Source organism: Maylandia zebra, linkage group LG1 (genome assembly GCF_041146795.1).
Source record: "Maylandia zebra isolate NMK-2024a linkage group LG1, Mzebra_GT3a, whole genome shotgun sequence".
Lineage (NCBI taxonomy): Eukaryota > Metazoa > Chordata > Actinopteri > Cichliformes > Cichlidae > Maylandia > Maylandia zebra.
Window position 1 is genome coordinate 43139709 of NC_135167.1, and position 24421 is coordinate 43164129.

Genomic DNA, 24421 nt, shown 5'->3' on the forward strand with positions numbered 1-24421 from the left:
CTGTTCTACATTCAGTGGATAAAACTTGGATAAAATTTCAGTCACAACAGCCTTATATAATAAAATTGCATCCAAATTGGCATGCTTGATAAAACTCTGTAAAACTGGCATATTGATGCTAACAACAAGAAAAATGTACCTGCCATACAAAGAATAAAAGTGGCTCAAGTGAACACAGTGCTTTACCTTTTCAGAAAAGGTCAAATCATCTAACATCTGCAGGAAGCTCCTGAGGATGTTTTACCAGTCGGTGGTTGCTGGAGTACTTTTCTATGCTGTGGTGTGCTGGGGGAGCAGCACAGCAAAGAGGGACTCATCCAGGCTGGAGAAATTGATCAGGAGGGCTGGCTCTGTGGTCGGCATGAAGCTGGACACTCTGGTGACAGTGGCAGAGAAAAGGACATTAAAGAAACTGCTGGACATTATGGACAATGCTGGGCATCCTCTGCACACGGCCATTAACAACCAGAAGAGTCTGTTCAGTGACAGGTTGCTTCTCCCAAAGACAAGAACTAACAGACTTAAAAACTCCTTTGTCCCACACGCCATCAGACTGTTTAACTCCTCTCTGGAGGGGAGAGGGAGGGGAAACAGGAGGACAAAGGAGGGGGGAACAACTAAGCTGTAGTGCCTCTTCACCTCACTGTACAATACCTTGTGCAATACTTTTTATAAATAGTCAACAGTGCAATAGACTCAATACTTGAAATGTGCAATTCACTTGTATTTTTATTTTTTATTCCTATTTATTCTATTTATCCCCTTCGTATATTTTATTTATATTGTCTCTGTATTTATATGTGTGTGTGTGTGTGTGTGTGTGTGTGTGTGTGTGTGTGTGTGTGTGTGTGTATATATATATATAATATTCTGTAACTCTGTAACTTCTGTCGGTGCTGTGCTTTTTTGGAAATCTAATTTCCCAGAGGAACCCACCCGAGGGATTAATAAAGTTCTATCTAATCTAATCTAATCTAATCTAATCTAATCTAAATGACAAAAATAAAATTAAGATCCCAAAAAAATATAAATCCTGAAAAAAAAAAACAAAAAACCATTTGCACTGTGACATAGTTTTTGAACATCTTATTTTGAGTCCAAAAAATTGGGAAGATTATAACTAAAGAGTGACCAAAAAACATCCATAATTTAAATAAAAAGGTTTCAAAAAGGATTGCGCTAAAAAAAAAAAAAAAAAACATACAGAAGATACTCTCTTCTGTATGTTCACCTTAATGTGAATCTGGAAAGTTAATACAAAAACACAGTTTATGGTACAAACATTATTTATGAACAGGAATGTCAACACAATGTAATGCCGCAACTGAACCTTTTGATGAGCATTACATGTCACTTAACAAGTCTAACACTTTAAGAACAGCCCTGTGAAATTTTGTCTACAATGAACAGAGGTCATTTTTCAGTCTTTGAACCTTGACAGAAAGGTTTCCTGGATCCAGCTCCATGAACACTTTTTGAAATGCTTCAAATGTGCATTTGAAATTCTTGGGGTACTTCAGATCCAGAGCATAGCACAGTCCCAAAAGATAGCAACAGGCTTTGCTCAGATTCCCAAGTTTGCCCAGAACAGTAACGCCTTCAATAACAATACCCACATCAGTAGGTTCGCCTGACCTGTCTTGATTCTGCAGCAGGTAAATCTTCATCACCTCCTCAGCCAAAGCCTCTTCAACAAAGACAGCATCAGCACCGTCCTTTAAAAAGAGAAACAACTGTTTTAAGCTCACATATTTCCAAACATTGAAACGAAAAGTTTCATTTGTATGACATCACCGGTACTCATAATATGTGGACACTGTGCTCCAAAATCTTTGAGCAAATGCTATTCTTTTGTATGCTTTGAAGTGTTTTTTTTTTCTTTAGAACAGTATCTTAAAACTTTTCTATGATCTCACAAGCTAAAATAAACTACTAATATTCCTAAAACAGATTTATTGCACCAACCTCAAAGGTTTTGATTAAGGCACTTGGATCCTCTCCCAGATGGTCAATGAGACATCTGATGATGACTTCTCGTTTTTTCTCGATGGAATTTCCACTCTGTAAAACAGGAAGTCTCAACTGAGGCAAAATTTGCACATTTAAAACATGACTTACCATTTCTAGCTTAAACATAACTATTTTTTTTCTGTTGTTGACCTGTTTTCACACCCACCATCAAGGTAAAAACACCTGTGGAGCTAAAATATTGAACAGAAACCTAAGAAAAGCCGTTTTTAGTGGAAGGGCCTCTTCAATGCTGTGTTGGAACGTTTTTGTGGTTAGAAAATGCAATCTTCCTTACCTGAAGCAGAAGGTTTAACTGTGCCCTGTGGCGTTGTCCAGCAGCACCTTTCTTGGCTTGAAACAAGGACAGGAGTTTGGATGAATACAAGTCCAACGATGACATGAACTTTGGTTCAAGGTTCAGGGTCGTGATCCTATGAAACTCTGCACTGACCTGGATGGGAGAGGACAAAAAACCAAGGACAAAAAAATCTGAAGGCCAAAATTCTGATTCAATCAAAAAAAAAATCTTTAAGTGGAACTACCATTTTTTGCAACCTGGACCTTATTTTCTAACATGCAAAAGATTAATTTACTCATCCAGACATAAATCCATATAAGTGGAGTTGTTCAGTATGCAGACTAAAGCCTTAACATAAAGTATTATCTTCCACTAAGCTTCTAAATTTTATGTTATGAATTGCTTGCACTATTTCCCTGTGAGATTGTATAATCTTGGAGGGAAGAGGCGGAGCCAGGTTGCCCTCTGAACCATCGTCTGCCAGGCAGCGATGCGAGAGGAACACACTGCTGAAGTGGCGCACATATTCAGAATCGCGTCAGCGGCTTTACAGAGAAAGCCTTTCAGCTCCTCTGGCAGCTCTGCTTCCTCCACCTTCCTGGAGATGACAAACGCAGTGTTGTTAGTCACTGCAGCTGACTGAACAGTGCATTGATGTGCGTGATCAGTGAACCTTGCTATCAGCTGGTCAAGTTTGGCGGGATGGGCCGGTCGCTGTCCAACGACCTTGGTCATTTTGGTGCCGAAAACTGAAGCGAGGCTCGGCTCTAGAGGGGGAACAGGCGGAAAACTCCAGTCTGTGAAGCCCTCTGTGAAGCCCTAGGTAGAGACCGGCGCTCTAATCTTCGCTGGCTCTGCTGCTGCCTCAGAGAGGTAGGTCATCACCGCCGGGAACTGAGGCCAGATGGGATCTGGGCAACGGAGCCATACCTTCCCTCCAGATCATCCGATGAGGTTGGAGCAGGCTGAGGGACGGGAAGTCCCTTCTCACCAGCTGCCTCCTGGATGATGCCAGGCAGATCCAGGAGCAGCGCACCAACAACTGGGAGCGGCATCCTCGCCGACATGTGAAGGCCAGGGGTGGATGAGCGTCCGCTCATCCGCCTCCCTTCTGTCGCCAGGCTGCCCAGCTCGGAGGCAGTGGAGCTGCCACCACTGCCGTTTTCCTCACGGTGGGTGGAATCATCCAATTCCGGCCCACTATCGAAGAACTCGATGGCTTCTTCCAGCGAGTACCTCTCTCTTAGCGGGAACGCCTCCTCAGCATCAGCCTTGAAAAAGGCTGACCTCCGCTGCTTTTCCTCTGGCGGGAGGAGCTAACAGGAACAGCAATAGGATTAAGGTGTGAGGGCGAGGTCCGCATGGTGAGGACCGAGGCAGCCCACGCAGACGGCATGTCGGTCATACGATATGATGTAGCCGGTCTGGCAGGATGGACACAGACGGATGGTCTCGCTGGACATCTTCTGGCTGGCTGAAGAAAAACGGTAGAGCCGATTTCCTGGTCTCACCGTAACTTATACTAGACCAGGGTGAGGCCCACACAGCAGGTGGGCGTGGACTAAAATACTTCAGTGCTGCGCGCACAAGGGGAATACCCACTTAAAGGGCTGCGCCTATACTCATAGAATCTGGGGTTACAATACTTAACCAACGTTTCATAAAAATATTAAATTACTCTTCACTCTTTACTCTTCAGTAAAATCTAGTCTGTCGTTATGTGCTCCAGAGTTAGATAAGTGAGACAAAGGCACTTTGCAATCAGCCCAGTCATTCTTCAGTCAGGTTACATTAGCTTAGCCTAAAACAAGTTAAGTGAACGGAAATTACTAGCATTCATTGTTCCCTAGGCTTGGGAATGGTTTTGATTAGAACCATTCTGGTTTTGATTCAGATTCCTCATTCCTCATTCAGTTAAAAGAGCAAGGACAATTCAAATGAAGACAGGGTATGGAATAGCCATGACCAAATGTACCATGTTTCACTCGATAATGTTTGAGTAGTGACACTTTTGATGACTCCTCATGTTTGCAAAGTTTACACTGCCATCTCATCACCTGTGACCTAAAAAATTGTGAGAAAATATGTCTCACAGTATGAAGATGACAGAATGGTGTATAACCATATTACACAGTTTTTGTATGATTAACTGATTGAATAACCAATACTCACTACCAATTCAGGTGGAGGATACAACCTACAAATAAGTCAACATGGAACAAAGTACAATACTTAACCACATTGAAATAATCTGAATCACATCACCATGCTGTATAAATAAAAAGATAGTATGGTGACACTAGATGACAGACCATGAACACATCAATATATTTACCGAACTGAAAAATTCTCAAAATTTAGATTTGGCATTTGTATGACCCACCACAAAACCAGTATAAATATTTAGGTGGTATCACCATCCACTACTCAGCTTGTATAAAACAATATCATATCCTTCCAAAATTTAACACATCAAGTCCTCTGAGTAAAATTACCTGCTTTACTTTGTAGTTGATGCAGATTTTTTTCTCCTGGTGGTGAAGATGGTGCTGAAAAAATACAAATCAAAACTTTATCATTACAAAACATGTCACTGAGTAATCTGCCATAACATCAATCTCTTATAAGAAATTTTAGCTTGGATTGAAATAAACATTTATTTATGTAAATTGGGAGTAACTATACTGGAAATGATGGTACTTTTGGCTTGACCCAAAGGACCAAAGCTTTTTTTTTCCATTATTTTCTGGGATCTGAAAGGAAGTAGGGCCCAGAGTCTAAATTTACTTAAGGCCCCATAGTACTTTGGACCGGCCCTGGATGAGGTAATCTGCTGACCCGGGCGGTCCTCTCAGCGTTCTCTCAAAAACTGGCCCTGTTCAGGACAAAGCTGAAAGCAGCGTCTTATATGCTCTGAAAGACCCCACATAGAACAAGAAAGCTAAGCAGCATGGTTGCTGCTATGAACTGTTCCGCGGGCAGGTCTTCTTAGTTACCAAAGCCATTGATGACGTCTGTTCATCTCCTGAACAACCTGACAGAGTGAGTCAGGCCGCGTGACTACCGCAGCTCCCGCACCGCGACTCAACAGGGCCATTTTCTAGAAATGTCTGAGCACACCTGCTTTCACGTGGTTCCTAAAATGCCCCCGATTAAACGGTCAGGTCGCTGGTACCGGGACATTCCGGTCAACTTACCAGGAACGCAGATAGCGACTCAGAACGTAAAAGGATAAAAGGGCGCGGTTTCCCGCCGCCTTGACTGGAAGACGGGTTGAAAACTTAAATTAACGTGCACAAACACGCTGCGAAAAGTGAGCCACCATGACAAACGCTTTCTTCAGAACATGTTATAAAAGAACGGTGTGGATAAAGACAGCTAATGTAAGAATTGGTCACTTACCTGAAAACGTTACCAAGTCTGCAGTGGATGTGTGTCTGTCTCGTTCAACGTGCAGAAAATCTCCCATGAGGCCATGCTCCTCGCGTGCGGTACATGCCAAAGGTCATTAGTCTTACTCAAAGTTTTAAGTTAGTATTGGGGGACAAAATTATATTGATTTTGAACCATTAATAATTAAAGTTAAAGACAATGATAAGTATGAATACCAGTGTCTCAGTTATTTTGAGTACTTTCTATGAGATATATTGAGTAGATTTAAATAATGCACCCTGTGTTTCAAATACAGAATTTTTTCTTTTAAATAAACTTGAACAAAAGAGCTCAGTTCAACTCAAAAACTGGTGTTGAACATTTAAGCATTCTTTTCAGTATTTTCAACTCAAGATAACACTTTTGTGATTTTCAAAGATTTAATCAAGGTCATCTAACTTAGAATTATAATGATATTTACTAAGCCCCTGAATAATTTTTTAGGGTGAATGTTGATATGCACACCTTTTCATAATGAAAGCCACTTTTGAACGTGTTGCTCCTCCTTTGGCCTGGATGACTTTGATCAGCCGTCTAACCGAGCCATGAAAGTGTGCTGGAAGAAAAAATCATCTGAACAAAAAAAATATTTTAAAATACATTTACTGGTTACAAAGAAATTCATTTAAAAATGGTAAATGGCCTGTAATTGTATAGCGCTTTACTTGGTCCTAAGGACCCCAAAGCGCTTTACACAACCAGTCATCCACCCATTCACACACTGGTAATGGCAGCTACGTTGTAACCACAGCCACCCTGGGGCGCACTGACAGAGGCGAGGCTGCCGGACACTGGCGCCACCGGGCCCTCTGACCACCACCAGTAGGCAACGGGTGAAGCGTCTTGCCCAAGGACACAACGACCGAGACTGTCCAAGCCGGGGCTCGAACCGGCAACCTTCTGATTACAAGGCGAACTCCCAACTCTTGAGCCACGATCAGTAAATACTCACCAATCATTCACAAAAATGAAAAAACATTGACATTTAACTTCAATCTGCATTACTACCTCTTCCTGTTGGAACAGTGCAGACCACCTTAAAATCCTCTATGCCAGGTTCTTCATTCACCACCTCCTGACGCCTGTAGGCAAATGTACGAGCCATTTTTGTCTCCAGTGTCATTGTTTCTCCTTTTGATTGCTGTCAGCAGTTCAAGTCTCCTTTTCCATTCCTTCTTTTGTTTCTCCCAAAGGAAAGGATGGATAAAAGTTTGCTTCAGCTCTTCTTGTCTGTGAAGGTTCTCAGTCATCCAGGTCATCGTAGTCAAAGGAGCTTGCAAAGAAAAGCGTCTGGACTTCTTTAAGTTGCTTGAAGACGTTTCACCTCTCATCCGAGAAGCTTCTTCAGTTCTAAGGTCAAATGGTGGAGAGTCCCAGATATAAACCTAGTGGGAGAAACCCCCCACAGAGGGACAAAAGGACCCCTGATGATCCTCTAATCGCCTGAGCCAAGGTGGGAAACTGGGTGTGGGTCCCCCAGTTTCACACCTTGGCTCAGGCAATTAGAGGATCATCAGGGGGTCCTTTTGTCCCTCTGTGGGGGGTTAGTGGGAGTAACCCACTAACTGGGGGACCCACACCCAGTTTCACACCTTGGCTCAGGGGATTAGAGGATCATCAGGGGGTCCTTTTGTCCCTCTGTGGGGGGTTTCTCCCACTAGGTTTATATCTGGGACTCTCCACCATTTGACCTTAGAACTGAAGAAGCTTCTCGGATGAGAGGTGAAACGTCTTCAAGCAACTTAAAGAAGTCCAGACGCTTTTCTTTGCAAGCTCCTTTGACTCAGCTCTTCTTGGTTTCTTTATTTTTGCTGCAGGAAAAACAGAAGCTCTAGCTTTGGATTTAACCGAGTTCACAGACTCTGGACTCTGGATTTCAGCAGTCCTGTAGTTTCCCATTTTGTACTTCAGCCTCTGTTTCCACGCAACCTAATTGTTTTTTTTTACTAATCCCAGACTTAAATGCATTACAAGTGTCAGAATTTTTTCTGTATTTATCACTTTTGTGTTTTCATAAATATTTGTTTTATAAGCACAGTCCTTGAATACACATGTGACAGTTTCCTTATTCTTCAGATGTTGAAATATATGTTGAAAGAAATTCTCTCTCATTGGAAAGTTGATTATAATCACAAAGGGAGCATGTGACTCTGGTTAGGCCTTTGGTAACTGGTTGTTGGATTGGATGATTTCTTGATAAATGGCTCAGTAAGACATTCCAGGTCTTGAATCAAGATGCACAACTTAAAGTGCATGGATACGAATGGCCCCGTCCATTATGTCTGTGATTTAGTTTGTTCTGCTCGAGCAATTCAGATCTCCCGGAAAACCTCTTGCAGTCTGTGTATCTCCACATGAAGTGCAACACTAGGAGGATAAGAGAGGGACTTTGTTACCTGTATGTTGATGAATTTGAACGCATCCTGGGAAAAATACAATCATGAAACAAATACAGAGAATACTGTGACAACCCTAGAACCATGAAACATTTAAGACGTGTGTCTTCAGGCTTGTTTATATATATAGCTTCAGAATGCATTTTTACCACAACTATTTCATTATTTAATACCCTAGTCAAAAGTTTTATGCTCGGTAATTTTAAAAAAAGCTATCAGAATGACTAATTTTAAATCAATGTCTTATATTATTCCTATTGCAGGTGATTGTTTTACATATGTGCACTCATTTGATGGTCAGAAAGGACCATAAAATGAGATTTAGGAGGTAAAACAAACACTCATTGGACATTAATCCATTCCCCACCACATAATCTGAGGTTGGGTTGCGAGGACAGCAGGCTAAGCAGAGAGGCCTGTACTTCCCTCTTGCCAGCCACCTCCCTACCTGGAGGAATCCTGAAGAGTTCCCAGGCGTGGCCTCAATTTGCATTTTAAAATTTTCTTTCTAAATTATTGGTAGATAAGCCTCACAATGTTACGCTATTCCTTTATAAAGCAAACATGGCTCACCTTAGATTGTTTGATGAAGAGAAGGGAAGAGAGGGGGAGGGTACATATCCATATTTTTATATCTATGTATCAAAACAAAGCTGACACTTGTGAGACTTCGTCAGAGGTGTGAGCATCACAGCAGATGCCGTTTTGCTAAAGTAACTGAGCATGAAACAGAGAAAAACATGAAGGAGATTTTCCTGGCCTGGCTTTTTATAGTAGATGATCCATGAATCAACACATGAACATTACCTGATGCTGCCGAAGCGAAGCAGAGCAAAATTACAGAGGTTTCGAACGATCTGCGCTGTGTTTACGTCTTTGTGTGGAATCCACTTACCTGCTCTCATTTGCTGTTTTAGCTGTTGGGCGGTTGTTGAAATAGTTTTGTGAGCTTTAACCTGAGATTCTGTTGTTTCTGGCAAAATACCTTTATATTTAAAGATCAATCCGGGATTTAATGAATCAATATCGTATTATTCAAACTACAATTGATTAGAATTGGGAAATCCAGTCTTTTTTTTAAACCCACCCCTACTGAGCTACTAGTTGTCAGCCTAGATGCTGGGTATCGAAGTTTCCAGAGTTCCCACATCCGATGTGACTCCCTCCGCTGGGGTTACTTCCAACAGCACCCGGTTCTTATCTCGTGTCCACTTATGTCTTCTTGTTCCAGTAGCCCACTCCTCATCAGAGTGTCCTGGTTCCTCAACACCTGACGCGGACCTTGTTAATCTGGATGTTAAGATCATGACAATAGTAGCTCTGAAAGCAGGAGTAACTTTAAAAATCGAACCATTTCTAAATTGTGTTTCAGCTCATTTCACTAAATATATTTGTTAGTAAATACGTTGTTGCGTAGTTGTTGTGTTTGAGGTGTCTGGAGCTTAATGGCTGGATCATGAACCATAATGATCTCAGTTCAGATCTGCCATTATAGCCTGTTTTGTGGCTTTTCTTTATCTCTGCTCCCCAATGTCTTTTTAAAAAAATATTGTAATTATCCAGTGAAAGCATCATGCGTTCTGCTTTATGTAGATGATAGTTGATCATTAGCCGGGGTCACTTTGGACAGCACTCTAAAAAGAGCATCTCCTTAATTTACATTTAAATCATGTAATGCAGTTTTCATGAAGAATTTCTCAACACAGTAGTTGCCATTAATGAATAAAGGAACGTACCGATTACTATGTGCTGTGGTGCTTTGAAAGCACCTTGATATTATTTATAAAGTGAATATCTGACAGAACTTTGTTGATATATTTGCTTTCTTTTGCTTTAATGTTAGCAGCAGGGCTGCCAAAACATACTAATTATGACTGACAATCTTCAGAGGTTTAAAATGCTTGTGGGTCTGCAAACATAGATGTGCAATCATTTAATAAGGATGGTGATAACGTCCTGGCAGCATTAAAGGGTTTGCTTAGATTAAGTTACAGATTAATGGTTTTCTTTGAACGTAAGATCTAATTTGTGCAATTAGCTTGTTGTACTTTTGAAAAGAAGATTGTAATACTACGAAACCATAAACATTTTATATTATAAATATATTATATAACATATAAACTTGCTTTTATTAAAACCTGAAAATAGTAGTCATGTGTCTGTTAGGTCATCAGGAATCGACAGGATTTACAGTTCCTGTCACCAAAGCAGAGCCTCCTCCATTCCCCATAAAGGACAATGTTAAAACAGCTCCCAAATTTCAGCTGAAAACCAAAGTGGCAGGCTGTCATTACACTGTCACCACGTCCATATAATAAACTCTGTTAACATGAAAGTTGAGTATTTTGGGGACTGGAAGTTGCCGTTGTTCACGGTGAAAGATTTTTTTCGATATGACTTATGGATTCACATTGAGCTTCTTTCAGGTCTTTTTCTTTCGTACTGCATTTATCTGAGCACTTTTTTCCCCCGGTTCCGGGTCGCTAACTTTAGTCTTTAATCCTAACTTTAATGCTCTTTTCGTTGTTGTATTTCGCCGTCTACTCGGTATACTGTATTTGTATTCTTTTCCCTCATTTTTGTGACTTTTCGGACTTGTTTTCAACACTCGACATGACCCCAAGGCTCACCTACACCAGGGACTCCCTCATCCAGCTGCGGCCACAGCAGCAGCCCAGCCTCCGGCTTTTCCGCTCCGACACGGAAATCAAAAAACTCACAATAACAAGGTAACCAGGAGGGGATTAAAGAAGAGTGGGGTGAGAGCCAGAGTAAAGAGGGAGACACACAAACAACGAGCGCTCCCATCCATTTTCCTCGCTAATGTGCGGTCTCTCCGCTCCAAGCTGGACCAGCTGCAAGCCTGCGTCAATCACCTGCATGAGTACAGAACTGCCGCCGTTCTGGCATTCACGGAATCGTGGTTAAACAACAGCGACGACGACAGCACGCTGCACATTGATGGCTTTTCACCACCTCTTCGTCTGGACAGAGACTGCGAACGCACCGGGAAGCAACATGGCGGCGGCGTGTCTGTATGTAAACAACAGCTGGTGCTCTACAGTCACTGTGAGGCTGTGCACGACAGACATCGAGCTCCTGGCTGTTTCCCTGCGCCCCTACTACCTCCCCAGAGATTTCCCACAGCTTTTCATCATCTTGGTTTACATCCGTTCAAAGCCACTGACTGGGACAGCCTTCTGTCTCCTTCTGATGACATTGACGAACAAGTCAACACGGTGACATCATACATCTCCTTCTGTGTTGACAACATTATCCCCTCAAAAGCAGTCTCCATCTACCCCAACAACAAACCCTGCATCACCAAGGAACTCAAGGAAATCCTTAATAAAAAAAAGAGGATTTTCTTCACCGGCTCTGCTCTGGACAAAAAGGAGGTCAACAGGGAGGTGAAGAGGGCCATAAAAACTGCTAAACTGGAGTATACCACAGGGGACCTCCACTCAGCCTGGCAGGGCCTCAAAACCATGGCCTCTGTGAATACTGCGGTCACCACCCCCAGAACCATCCAGGTGGAGGGCAGCAACCCCTCCTCCCTCCCTGACGACCTCAACGCGTTCTACACCAGGTTTGAGACGGACAACATGGCCCAGCTTGAGGAGTCCAGATCCTCACTGAAACCTGGCAGCTCTGCACTCACCTTCAGGACGGAGAACGTGCTGAGAGCCCTCAGGAGGACCAGGGAGAGGAGCTCACCCGGCCTTGACAACATCAGCAGTCGAGTTCTGAGGCCCTGTGCAGGGCAACTAGGAAGTGTGTTCCAACTCTATTTCAACACTCAATCGACAGTCACACCGTCCCCCAGCTGTGGAAACACTCCACAGTTATCCCCATCCCCAAAAGAAACAACACAAAGTCTCTGAATGTGTTAGGTGCGGCTGTGTGCAGACAGGAAAAGGACCCAAGGTGCAGACTCCAGAGACAGATGTAAACTCAAAAACCGTTTTAATGTTAAACTCAAATATAACATAACTGGAAACGATCAAAAAATAAACTCATACCGGAGGACAGACAGAACACACAGCTTGGTAAACGGTAGATCGCAACACAGACACAGAGAAACACTGGGCTTAAATACACAGAGGGAGCAATCAGGGAATGAGTAACAGGAGGGAAACACAGCTGGGGCAAATCAGAACTGACGAGACCAAAGAAGCGTAAACTGAACACACTGAGAAAAGACGGAGACCTTCAAAGTAAAACAGGAAACACATAACACAGACTGAACAAAGACACAGACTCACATGCAGGCACTACAAAGGGAACAGAGACGTGGGAACAGGGCAGACACAAACACTGACTGAACACGGGGATATAGGAACTTAAGATACACATAGACGCGAACTAGACAAGGGGATGCAGGTGATAGGGGAGACAGAGCAACTAAAGAAGACAGAGACCTAAGCCATAAGACAGAACTCAAAGAAACCAAAAACTAGACAGTATAAATAATATCATAAACTCAAAAACCCTGGGTCGACGACCCAGGCATCCTAACAGAATGATCTTCGTCCTGTGGCCCTCACCTCCCTGGTGATGAAGGCCATGGAGAAGATCATAAAACAGTACATCGTAAGAGCAACTGACCCCCTGATGGACCCACTCCAGTGTGCTTACCGTGCACGCAGACGTGTCGATGATGCAAAAATCTTCATCTTGGACTCCATCTACAAACATCTGGAGCTCCCTGACTGCTCCACCAGACTTCTGTTTGCTGATTTCTCACCAGCGTTCAACACTCTGCAGCCTCATATCCCGGCCTCTAAACTTTCCACCCAATTTCACCTGATGATCAGCCTGTGGATATTGGACTTTTTGGCCAACAGGATTCAGAAAGTTCGGGTCAACAACTCTCTCTCCGGTCTCTGTTCCACCTCCACTGGCTCCCCCCAGGGCTGTGTGCTCTCCCCCCTGCTCTTCATCCTCTACACCAATGACTGCAGATCCACACAGCCTAACTGTCACCTGGTGAAATATGCTGACGACACAGTTCTCCTGTCACTGCTGTCAGGCCCCTCACAACATCACGGGCCCGCTCTGCAGGAGTTTGTAGAGTGGTGTGACAGCTCCAAACTTGAACTGAACGTGAGCAAAACCAAAGAGATGGTGGTGACCTTCTCCAGTAGGCAGAGAGATCTGGCTGCTTCAGTCACCACCACCATCCACGGGAAGCCAGTGGAGATAGTTGAGGAGTACAAATACCTGGGAACCATCTTTGACAACCTCCTGCAATTCTCTGCCAACACTGAGGAGGTTCTCAGGAGGTGCCACCAACGGCTATACCTCCTTAGGAAACTCAACTCCTTTGGAGTCAGCACAGCCATCATCATGACTTTTTACTACGCCTTCCTGGAAAGCATCATGACCTTCTCCATCACCTGCACACTGCATCAGTGTGCTCTAAAATCATCGGCCTGCCTGTCAGAACTCTGGCACAGGTTTTCAGCCAACAGGCCCTCAGACAGGCAGCCGAAATCATCAACGACCCCTCTCACATTCTTCACTGCTGCATTTCCTGCAGGACTGACAGGAGGAGCGCCACCTTTGTCCCCAAAACCACTCTGCTTTTTAACTCCAGCCGATAAGAACATTTCCCACACCAGAATCACTCTTCTCTTCTTATACCACCGACACTTTATTCACCTTTCAGTCACTTTAATTTTAAAACTGTAATTTTAAAACTGTATATTCTGTGTATTTATTATCTCACTCTCATTGACTGTTCTTATTGTCCTTATCTTCAACGTTATGCTGCTCTGTTGCTTGTTAATTGCCCTTTGGGGATAAATAAAGTCTTCTGATTCATTTTGATGAGCTTCAGCTCCAAGTTTTGCTTTTTTTTTTGTCTAGAAGGAATTTCAGCAAATTAAGTTTAGATACTTATTTTAGGTACTTGGGCTTTATTGAGCACATTTTTAGTTTTTGGTAATTAAGCTGGCTGATATTTACGCATATTCAACAAGTTCACTTTTGAATATTTCACATATTTTTAAGCATTTCAGGCAAAATCTTCAAATTTTCACCTTCACATTCACGTTGCATTTTCACTAGGAAATGCTTACTCTAGTTCTTCTTATAATTTAATTTTGTCATGGTTAATGTTATCATTCTCATTCAGTTTTATCACTTTGGGTTTTTCTGTTCCTCTTGCATTTCCTCATATTTAGTCTCTAGTTCCTGTTTTATTTTGATAGTGTTTTACCTCTACTGTTTAGCTTTACTTCCTCCCTTGCCTCATTGTGTCGGTCATCAACGTCTGTATTAGTTTGCCCGCAGCAGTCTGCACTTCCCTCCTTAACTTGTGTGTTTAAGTAGCCTCAGGTTATCAGTGTTCTGTTGATGTGATGTCTGTTGTTTGTTGCTGGTACTTTAATTGTGTGTTTGGTTTTCTTTGGATTTGTTTTACCACCATTGAAGGTGAGCTCTTTGTTTATTCAGTCTGTCTTTAGAGTCTGCATTTGGGTCTTTATCCACCTGCACATAATGATAAAAGCTTCTTGAGGGAACTGTTGTTGTGATTTGGCTCTATATGAATAACATTGAATTGAATAATAGAAATGCACAAATCTGAACATGTCTAAAGACTTAGGTGTTCAGAAATCCACTCCAAAGTAGCTGATGTGCTGGAAACAGCACAGCAAAGGCACAAGATGTATTTTAGCAACAGCAACACACCTGGAGAAATGTCTACAGATTTCTGTATCCGTATTTCTTGACCAAAACAAATAACAGTGATGTTGAAAGCAGCATTGTGTAATGTCTTAGTTTCCTACAGTTTTAATATATTTTTAATTGATTGTTGAAAACAACTGTCTTTAATTTATTAGACAGCAATTGCTTGAAAGAATTATCAGCGCTGCTTACTTTCCATCGCATTGCTGTCCTTTGAAACCTCAGCTGCATTTTCTATTCTATTCATTAGGTAGGAAATTAAATTGACCATAACCTTAGCTTAGGAAGGCCTTGTCAAGCTCCGCCACAATCCTGTCAGATGGCTCAGTTTATTCGTCTACATCCAATTACCAAATCTCATACAGAGTGAACTGGTTGATGTGGAAAAAAGAATGCTATCAATATTTTTAAGCCCAAAGACCATATCATCTCTGTTTTCTATGATGCATAATACAAAAATGTAGTTGCTTAGATCGTTCTTTATAAGCAGCTTGTTTCAGGAGAATTTAGTGAAACCATTGTATATGTTTCTTTTGGATGTTTAAAATAAGAATTTCCCTGGGTAACCTTGTCACTGAAGTTTTTATATTTCTTTGAAGTGGGTTATAAGAGTTTATGATCCACAGTTGATGTGTTACCTGCAGTAGATGACTGCAGGCCACACCCCAGATGATTATTAGCACCTACAGTACAATGCACTCAGAACATGTTGACCATATTAGCTGCTGTCAAACTGCTTTTTTCCAAAAACAAAGTGAAGGTATTGCACTATACTGTGTTACTGTGTAAATTTGGTGTTTTATTAGTTTAAAGCATTAAACAACCAATCCTTGTCCACCGTCAAACAAAACTCTTTGCCAAAGTCAAAAGCATTTGTTGCCGTGTGCAATTCTAACATTAACACAGACTTCAAGTTATTATTCTTGTTCAACTAGCACCCTGTCACTTGCATGAACACTATTGATTTATTTTACAGTTCAGGAATTAAAATATCAAAATAGAGAGTAAAAATGCCAACACGTTATCACTAATCAACAATAAACAAAATGTCCATGTTTTTGCAAATTTTATACAAAGAGGTTTTCCTGTTTGGCTTCTAATTTCATTACTTCATCATTTCTGTTCCCCTTTTTCTTGTTCTTGTTCTGTTTGTTCTGTTTTAGGCTTGAACAAGTGTATAAAAGTCAGGTACAATGTCTACTGGACAGGTGATTGTCACCGAGTCACTGAATCCAATGCAGTTGCTGAACTGATCATCAGTGTGTCCACCTCTATAATAGCAGAGGTTTTGTCAGCTTGCTGATCATAAGCATGCAAATGTTTAATGCAAAAATCTTCCCGAGAGTGGATGTCAGAGCAAATTCTCTCCAAGGTCAGACTGTCCAATGCTCAGACAAATTGCAAAAATCCCAAGAGCTACCTCTCAGAATCTACAGGCCTCAGTTGGCAAGTTAAATATGTCATGACCCTCCCACTCAAGAGAGCCATGGCCTGCTATTATTGACTGGCTGGTGTTTGATTTCAGCCAGGCACCCCTAATACTGCAAGGTCTGGAGCTGTCTCTGTTTGAAAGGTTCTGAATCCTATGAGTATTACCCAGCATATGTGTGAGGGGCTACTAGCCCTGCTATGTAGGGGTAGAAGGGCGCACAGGCTGCCTTGAACGACTAGCGGGTGGTGGGATCTAAGTCCGTACCCCCCTCTAGCGCGATTGACCCGGACACTTACTTCAGTAAGAATGGGGTTAGTTACCTGGCAACAGTAGGCACAAAAGGAGGACTCCAGGCCCGGACCTGCAATGATAGCAGCGCCTGCACACGGAATACTAGCACGGTCCCACTTAACTCCGTCGTCCTGTGCCTAACCAAATAACTCGGGTGCCCCTACTCCAAGGCAACCTGGGTCGGACAAAAGCATTCAACAACGACTTTTTAAACCACGTGGCTCTTTTTATTTATCTGGAGAGCCCTCAAAAAAACCAAACTTGGTTAACAATGTCCACAGGGCCCTGGAGAGCAAAGGGAAAACAGCAAGGAGCCTCCCCAGGACCAAAGAAATGAAAGAAATAAAATGAGGTAAAATAAATCAAAACAGACTGGTGAGACCCAGAGTTGGGAGTCCTCGACTCCACACAACCCACCCTAGTCACAGGAAAAACACTCACAACACAGCAGAACAGTAAAAGTTAACACAGCAAATATTCTGTCTAAAATGGTCGACACAGTCTCATCACATCATTTACAATGTCCGACACACCAAAGGAACATTTTCAGTCTTTACAGTTCACTCCAGTAAATTGTCTCTGGGGTGGGACGGACAGATAGTTCTAGGGGTATGTGTCATTAACCGGAGTTGCAGTCTGTTAGGCTGTCCAGAACTCCCACAGCCGGAATAGAATGTTCATTCTCTGGTCCACATCAAAGCAAGGAAATAAAACACAGAAACTGTACCTTTGCCCCTCCTGAAATGGAGCGTAATGAACCCACGGGTAGGTGAAACTTTTACACACAGCCAGCTGAAGCAGGGTGAACAACCGGAGCGTCGTCTGGGTGGCAGGGTACTCCAAACACCGCCGACATCGGGGCCCAAGATGGCGGTCCCGCGGGCTAACGGAGCTACGGCAGTCCCCAGGCCGTGCGAAGTGAGGCCGCCCAATTCCTCTCCCGGAAACTCGCTGGTCCTTCGCCAGACAGCCAGCCGTGCTGTCTCGCTTTCTAAACGTTCTTGTCGCCAAACTCTATTGGCAACGCCGGGAAACTGAGGCCGATTGGAGGGGAGCGGCCGCTAGCCTTAGCTCTCGATTAGCCCCTCTGCTAGCGCTATCTCCGCCGACACTTCGCCCCGACGTTACACCCGTAAGGCCGCTGTAGCCGGAGTCAGAGTGCATACACGGACGGAAACCCAGCCTAGACTCGCTGCGGTACCGTATACTGTCTCGCTAACCTCCCGTTTATACTTTGTTCGGGTCTCTTCCTGACCGCGGCCCTTTCCTAGCGTCTCTTCTCATCCGGACACGTGTGCTTTTTTTTTTTGCTCCGCTCGTCTTCTCTCCCACTGCGCATGTCCGTCTTCTTCACGCTACGTCACTCCCTCTTGGCTGCTTCAGGCTGTAAACAACCCCGTGACCGTTTTCTAAGGGTTGTAAATATGTGCCCTCACATATGCTTTAGCAAAAAGGAAAGTTTGAAGCCTAATCTTAAAAGTAGAGATAGTGTCTGTCTCCTGAATCCAAACTGGAAGCTGGTTCCACAGAAGAGGGGCCTGAAAACTGAAGGCTCTGCCTCCCATTCTACTTTTAAATACTCTAGGAACAACAAGTAGGCCTGCAGAGCGAGAGCGAAGTGCTCTAATAGGGTGATATGGTACTACAAGGTCATTAAGATAAGATGGGGCCTGATTATTTAAGACCTTGTATGTGAGGAGCAGGATTTCGAATTCAATTCTGGATTTAACAGGAAGCCAAAACAGGAGAACTATGCTCTCTCTTTCTAGTCCCTGTCAGGACTCTTGCTGCAGCATTTTGGATCCGCTGAAGGCTTTTCAGGGAGTTTTTTGGACATCCTGATAATAATGAATTACAGTCGTCCAGCCTGGAAGTAATAAATGCATGAACTAGTTTTTCAGCGTCACTCTGAGACAGGATATTTCTAATTTTAGAGATGTTGTGCAAATGGAAGAAAGCAGTCTTACATATTTGTTTAATATGTGCGTTGAAGGACATGTCCTGGTCAAAAATGACTCCAAGGTTCACAGCGTTACTGGAGGCCAAGGTAATGCCATCCAGAGTAAGAATCTGGTTAGATACCATATTTCTAAGCTTTTCAGGGCCGAGTACAATAACCTCAGTTTTATCTGAATTAAGAAGCAGAAAGTTAGCGGCCATCCAGGTCTTTATGTCTTTAAGACATTCCTGCAGTTTAACTCATTGGTGTGTGTTATCTGGCTTCATGGACAGATAGAGCTGGGTGTCATCTGCATAGCAGTGTAAATGTATGCTATGTCTTCTAATGATGCTGCCTAAGGGAAGCATGTATAATGTAAACAGAATTGGTCCTAGCACTGAACCCTGTGGAACTCCATAATTAACCTCAGTGTGTGAAGAGGACTCTCCATTTACATGCACAAACTGGAGTCTATTAGATAGATATGATACAAACCACTGCAGTGCAGTACCTGTAATACCTACAGCATGTTCTAATCGCTCTAATAGGATATTATGGTCGACAGTATCGAACGCTGCACTGAGGTCTAGCAGGACAAGCACAGAGATGAGTCCACTGTCAGAGGCCATAAGAAGATCATTTGTAACCTTCACTAAAGCTGTTTCTGTGCTGTGATGAGCTCTGAAACCTGACTGAAACTCTTCAAATAAGCCTCTGCAGATGATCTGTTAGATGTTTGATATGAAAGGAAGGTTGGAGATTGCCCTATAATTAGCTAAGACTGCTGGGTCTAGAGATGCTTTTTGAGTAACAGTTTAACTACAGCCTGTGGTACAAAGCCTATTATTAGAGATAGGTTGATGATATTGAAGATTGATGATGAATTGTGAGATGTTCTGGCTTTACAGAGACCTTTTTTTATATAGAGCAGCAAACTATTTTTCCAGTCTAAATGATGATCTTCTAAATTTATGACATGCCATTTCCTCTCCAGCTTACGACTTATCTGCTTTACGTGTGTGTGTTTTAGAATTATACCAGGGAGTCAAGTACTTCTGAATTGAGGCTCTCTTTTTAACAGGAGCTACAGTATCCAGAGTCATATGTAGTGAAGAGGTAAAATTATTAACAAGATAATCGACCTACTGTTATGAAATCTATTTCTACTGCTGTGTAATCCATTATTGTAAATTTTAATGTTATTAGGAAATGATTAGACAAGAGAAGACTTTCAAGTAACACTGTTAAATGTTCAGTTTCTACGCCATATGTTAAAAGATGATAATATCAATAATAATAATAATAATAATAATAATAATAATAATCAGTTGAATTATACTTATCTAATGAACCTGCTTTGAGATAATGCTGATTTTGTTCTGATCTTTGAGAGACGAGAGGTTGGGGAGAGAACAGACACGTCATATACAATAAGAAACTCTTATCTCTGTGCTCCGTGCTGATATAATCCAACAGGAGAGCAGCATCCCCTGGAAATTCAACCCCTCAGGAATATAGCTGAAATCCAAATCTTCTCAAAATTATAATCCACAGGAAAACAGTGGAAATCCAAATCCTCTTGAATGACTCTAACATGGCGAAAAAAGCCCAACAATATCAAACCAAATTATAAGTCCAGGCTTTGGACAGCTGTTGATCTCTCGCTTTCTCCGGAGCTCATCTTCTGAGATGACGTCTGGCTGCTGCTATAACACAGTTTCCCGTGTGAGATCAATAAAGTATCTATCTATCTATCTATCTATCTATCTATCTATCTATCTATCTATCTATCTATCTATCTATCTATCTATCTATCTATCTATCTATCTATCTATCTATCTATCTATCTATCTATCTATCTATTCATTCTAGATGTATAGAAATCCACATGTCTGCTGGCAGATTTACAGCTGCAGCCTTCTGGACGTCTTCCTTTGTTGTTTAATGCTTATACCAACACCAGCATCATATATATACAACACATGCCTGTCTTGTTGGAGGAGTCTAGGCTCATTTTTGACCACTGTGAAAAGTTCAGAATCTTTAACAGTCATGTGAAGTCTCATCACGTTTCCTGGTGCCTACACAGATGCAACATTATTTCAACAAGTACACTGCCACAGTGAGGGGCATTGTTTTAACGAGTGGAGGGGTACATTCAATTCAATTCAACTCAATTTCAATTTTATTTATATAGCGCCAAATCTCAACAACAGTCGCCTCAAGGTGCTTTATATTGCACTGTAGATCGTACTATAATAGATACAGAGAAAAACCCAACAATCATATGACCCCCTATGAGCAAACCCTTTGGTGACAGTGGGAAGGAAAAACTCCCTTTTAACAGGAAGAAACCTCCGGCAGAACCAGGCTCAGGGAGGGGCGGGGCCATCTGCTGTGATTGGCTGGGGTGAGAGAAGGAAGACAGGATAAAGACATGCTGTGGAAGAGAGACAGAGGTTAATAACAAGTATGATTCAATACAGAGAGGTCTGTGAACACATAGTGAGTGGCATGTGAGGTGGCTGTTATTCATTCTAAGGCCATGCACAGTAGTGCTCCAACATACAAGTTGTTCTTGTTACTGTAACATAGCTCTCTCTGTGACATTTTACTTTCATCAGTAGCGTTGTTAGCATAATGTCTATAGCAGTTCTTTTGTATGACATGTACAAGTAGTAGTATGTTTTGTGAATATTATCGAGGTTTGACAGAAAAAAAAGCTTCTTTTCTCTTAAAAAAAAGTTGAGAGCACTGCTTGGATTTGCAAAATTGCATCTGAATAAACCATTAGACTTAGGGTTGCCAACTCCCTGAAAAATAAATAAGGGACACCTCGTGGCCAGGGCCGGGCGACCCAGTTGTCTTCACCCTTCCCAGTGTGGTGAATTTTCTAGCTCTTTTTTTGTGTGTGAAATTATTTTTTTAACCATTTGACTTGAAGTTGATTTAAGTAGATGCATATTCTATTCTTTGTGATATGAACACATGTGAAACAAATGATCATTTAGCCATTTATTTTTAGCTCAAAATGACAACATTAACACAATAAAACAGGTCTCCTTCTTAAACAGAAGCCTGTCATGCTTAACTTTTGAGAATATAAGTAAATCTTTCTTTAAAAGAACTCTGTCCTGCTTAACTTAAAATAATAGAAAACAATAGAAAGAAAAACATTCTTGTAACTGTGCACATTTAGTGCATTTAGTACAATTGGCTTCAGTTGAGGTATTATTTCAGCTTTTCTAATGCTAATCAGCTGCTCCTGTTTGTAAACCCGCTTGTTCCCATGATTACGCATCTTAACTCATCATCATTATTCATCTATGTATTACTTTTATGTATTAGTCATCAATTTGTTGTAATCATCTATCCTTGCAGTTGTTTATTACACAAAATAAGTTATATTATCACACTTCTGGCCACATAGCGCTGATATTCATTGCACATGCCCATATTAACTTTTTCCAGCCAGGTGTTTTCCTTTTCCCATTCTTCCCTTTCTCTGAGGGGAACAAACATTGCTGCTCTAATGCTGGGCTTACACTGTGCGATTTTAGGCCCTTTTTGAGTGGTCGGACCGATTTTGGCCTTCATCGTGCGTCGTGTAGTATACGTGGGGTAACGAGAAGCGATTAACAACTCGAGCAGCTCCCGATCATCAATCGCTCGTGAGGGTGTCACCACAGCCGCTCACACTGCTCGCGCGCAAACACGTAAACGTTGGTGTAAAAGACGGAGCAGCACGGCTGTGCAGCCTGTGATCTGGACACAAGCGATGGAGGCACAACTTGTAGAACTTCGGAAAGCTCATCCGAGCCTTTTCGATGTGGCATCACAAAATGATCACAAAATGATAATTAGACTTCTGGACCAATGTCCTTTGTGTGGGCCACACCAAAGTTGAGGTGTTTTTGGTGAAAGCCAAACTAAGCACATACTAACTGTCGAGCACAGTGGTGGAGTTGTGAGGATTTGGCTTGTTTTGTAACCACAGGATCTGGACACCTTGCAGTAATCATGTTGACCAAGGCCTTGTCTCGTTCTAAAGCTTGGCTGAAATTGGGTCACGCAGCAGGACAGTGATTCCAGGCACACTAGCAAATCAATGACTCAAAGTCCAGACTGCCACTTGGCTGACATGCAAAGAATCGTACATGAAAAATGCTTTCAAACTTCAACGAGCTCAAGCAACATTGTAAAGAAGAGGATCCAAAAGTCCTCCACAGTGATGTGACAGACTGAAATTGCTGACAAAGGTAGTTCTAAAAACTTTTGGTGTACAGTTGTCCCTCGCTATAACGCAGTTCACCTTTCTTGGCCTCGCCGTTTCACAGATTTTTGTGTGTGCAATTTTGCATGCTTTTTTTAAAAACAGCGCATTGTGTTCTGTGATCTGATCAGCTGTAGAGCATTGTCAATTAGTCTCCTCCGTGCCGTGTCTCCTGTTCAGTACACACTGTTCCAAAAAATAGTAATGTCAAAGTATCGTACTGTATATTTTACAGTTTTGTACTGTCTTTCTAGAATATCATTAAATTTACATAAGTAGGCTGTGATTTTACATGTCAAAGGTAAAATAACATAACATCACTGTATATATACTAAAACACAATTTACTTGTTTTTTAAATATATTTTTTTGTACATATGCATATTTAGATGTATGTATCATAATTTCACAAATATTTGTCTGTTATGTGAGAGAATGATCTGTTAAATTCAAATGTAATACTATGGAAAATTAATGAGAATAATCAGTAATTAAAGGAGTATTTGAATTATAATTTTGCTGAAAATTTCACGTCATCTAGGTCTGATTCAATAATTCAGAGGTAACAAGTATATTAAATATAATTAATAGGAATAAAAACTAACAAAAACATGTAAAACATTGCACGGCCACACTGTGCTAATTATATATTTCAAAAAATAAATGTAGAGGTAGGAATTGCAATTAATATAAATCTCAAAGTATTCACAACATTCCTGAACAGAAATAGGCCTCTGCACCTGGGGTGAGGGTGTGGCCATGAAAACAATGTGACATGCCATTGGATGTTGGGACACATAATAACATGACGCTAAGCATCGGCCAATGAATGTGAACTAACAACCACAAGGTTGCGGGTATGGCTGCACTGTAGGAAAAAATCCTAATATAAAAGTATTTTACTGTATTTTACAGTTTTGTTCTGTTCTTCTAGACCAGGGTCTGCAACCTTTTACACCCAAAGAGCCATTTGGACTCGGTTTCCACGCAAAAGAAAACACTGGGAGCCGCAAATACTTTTTGACATCTAAAATGAAGATAACACTGAATATATTGTTTTTTACGTTTATGCTTTGTGTGAACAACTAAGGTGTGTTGCTTATGAAATCCTTGAAGTGCTACAGAGAAAATTACATTTTATTTATGTAATGAACACATTTTGAACTCTTAAAGAAATATAACAAACGCAAAGACACCCAGCTGAACTAAAATGATCCGTGTAGCAAACAAAGCTGCTGTGAGCCGCCACCCTCATATCGCCTTTGGGCTTTTGGAGCCTTGACCTGACTTTTAAAAAATAATTGGAAAAAAAGCTCTATGCTGCTAAAAGATGAAAAATAGATATTTACAAAATTCTGCATAAATATGTATTTTACCTGGTTAATGTGTGTTGCGGGGCGTGGTCTGCAGCGCCGCTGCAGGGGAGGCGGACGCACCTGAGCGGGACCGGCAATCACGCCTCGCCACTTTTACGTCTGTGCTCTCTCTGCTGTTGTTGGTTTGTGTCTGGCTGCTCCTGAACCTCTGTGCACAGCGTCTGCAGGTCGGGGCTGTACGAAGTCACTTTATCTCTACAGGACTGTAAGCTGTCGTCTGTGAGGCGTGAGCGTGTTTGTCTTTAACATAGTTCACGGTGGAGCTGCTGACATAATGTGGAT

General features: G+C 41.9%; 1 protein-coding gene and 1 long non-coding RNA gene across 6 annotated transcripts in view; one reads left to right on the plus strand and one right to left on the minus strand.

Moving 5' to 3' along the window:
* LOC101468455 (multiple epidermal growth factor-like domains protein 11) overlaps positions 1 to 24421 on the plus strand; it is a 267137-nt gene that overhangs the window by 8864 nt on the left and 233852 nt on the right. The gene's annotated exons all lie outside the window — the stretch shown is intronic.
* On the minus strand, positions 1522 to 2455 carry LOC143416474 (uncharacterized). The gene is made up of 3 exons (XR_013096850.1): positions 2306 to 2455; positions 1966 to 2061; positions 1522 to 1715 (listed from the first exon to the last, which is right to left on the minus strand). It is a non-coding gene; the product is annotated as an uncharacterized LOC143416474 (long non-coding RNA).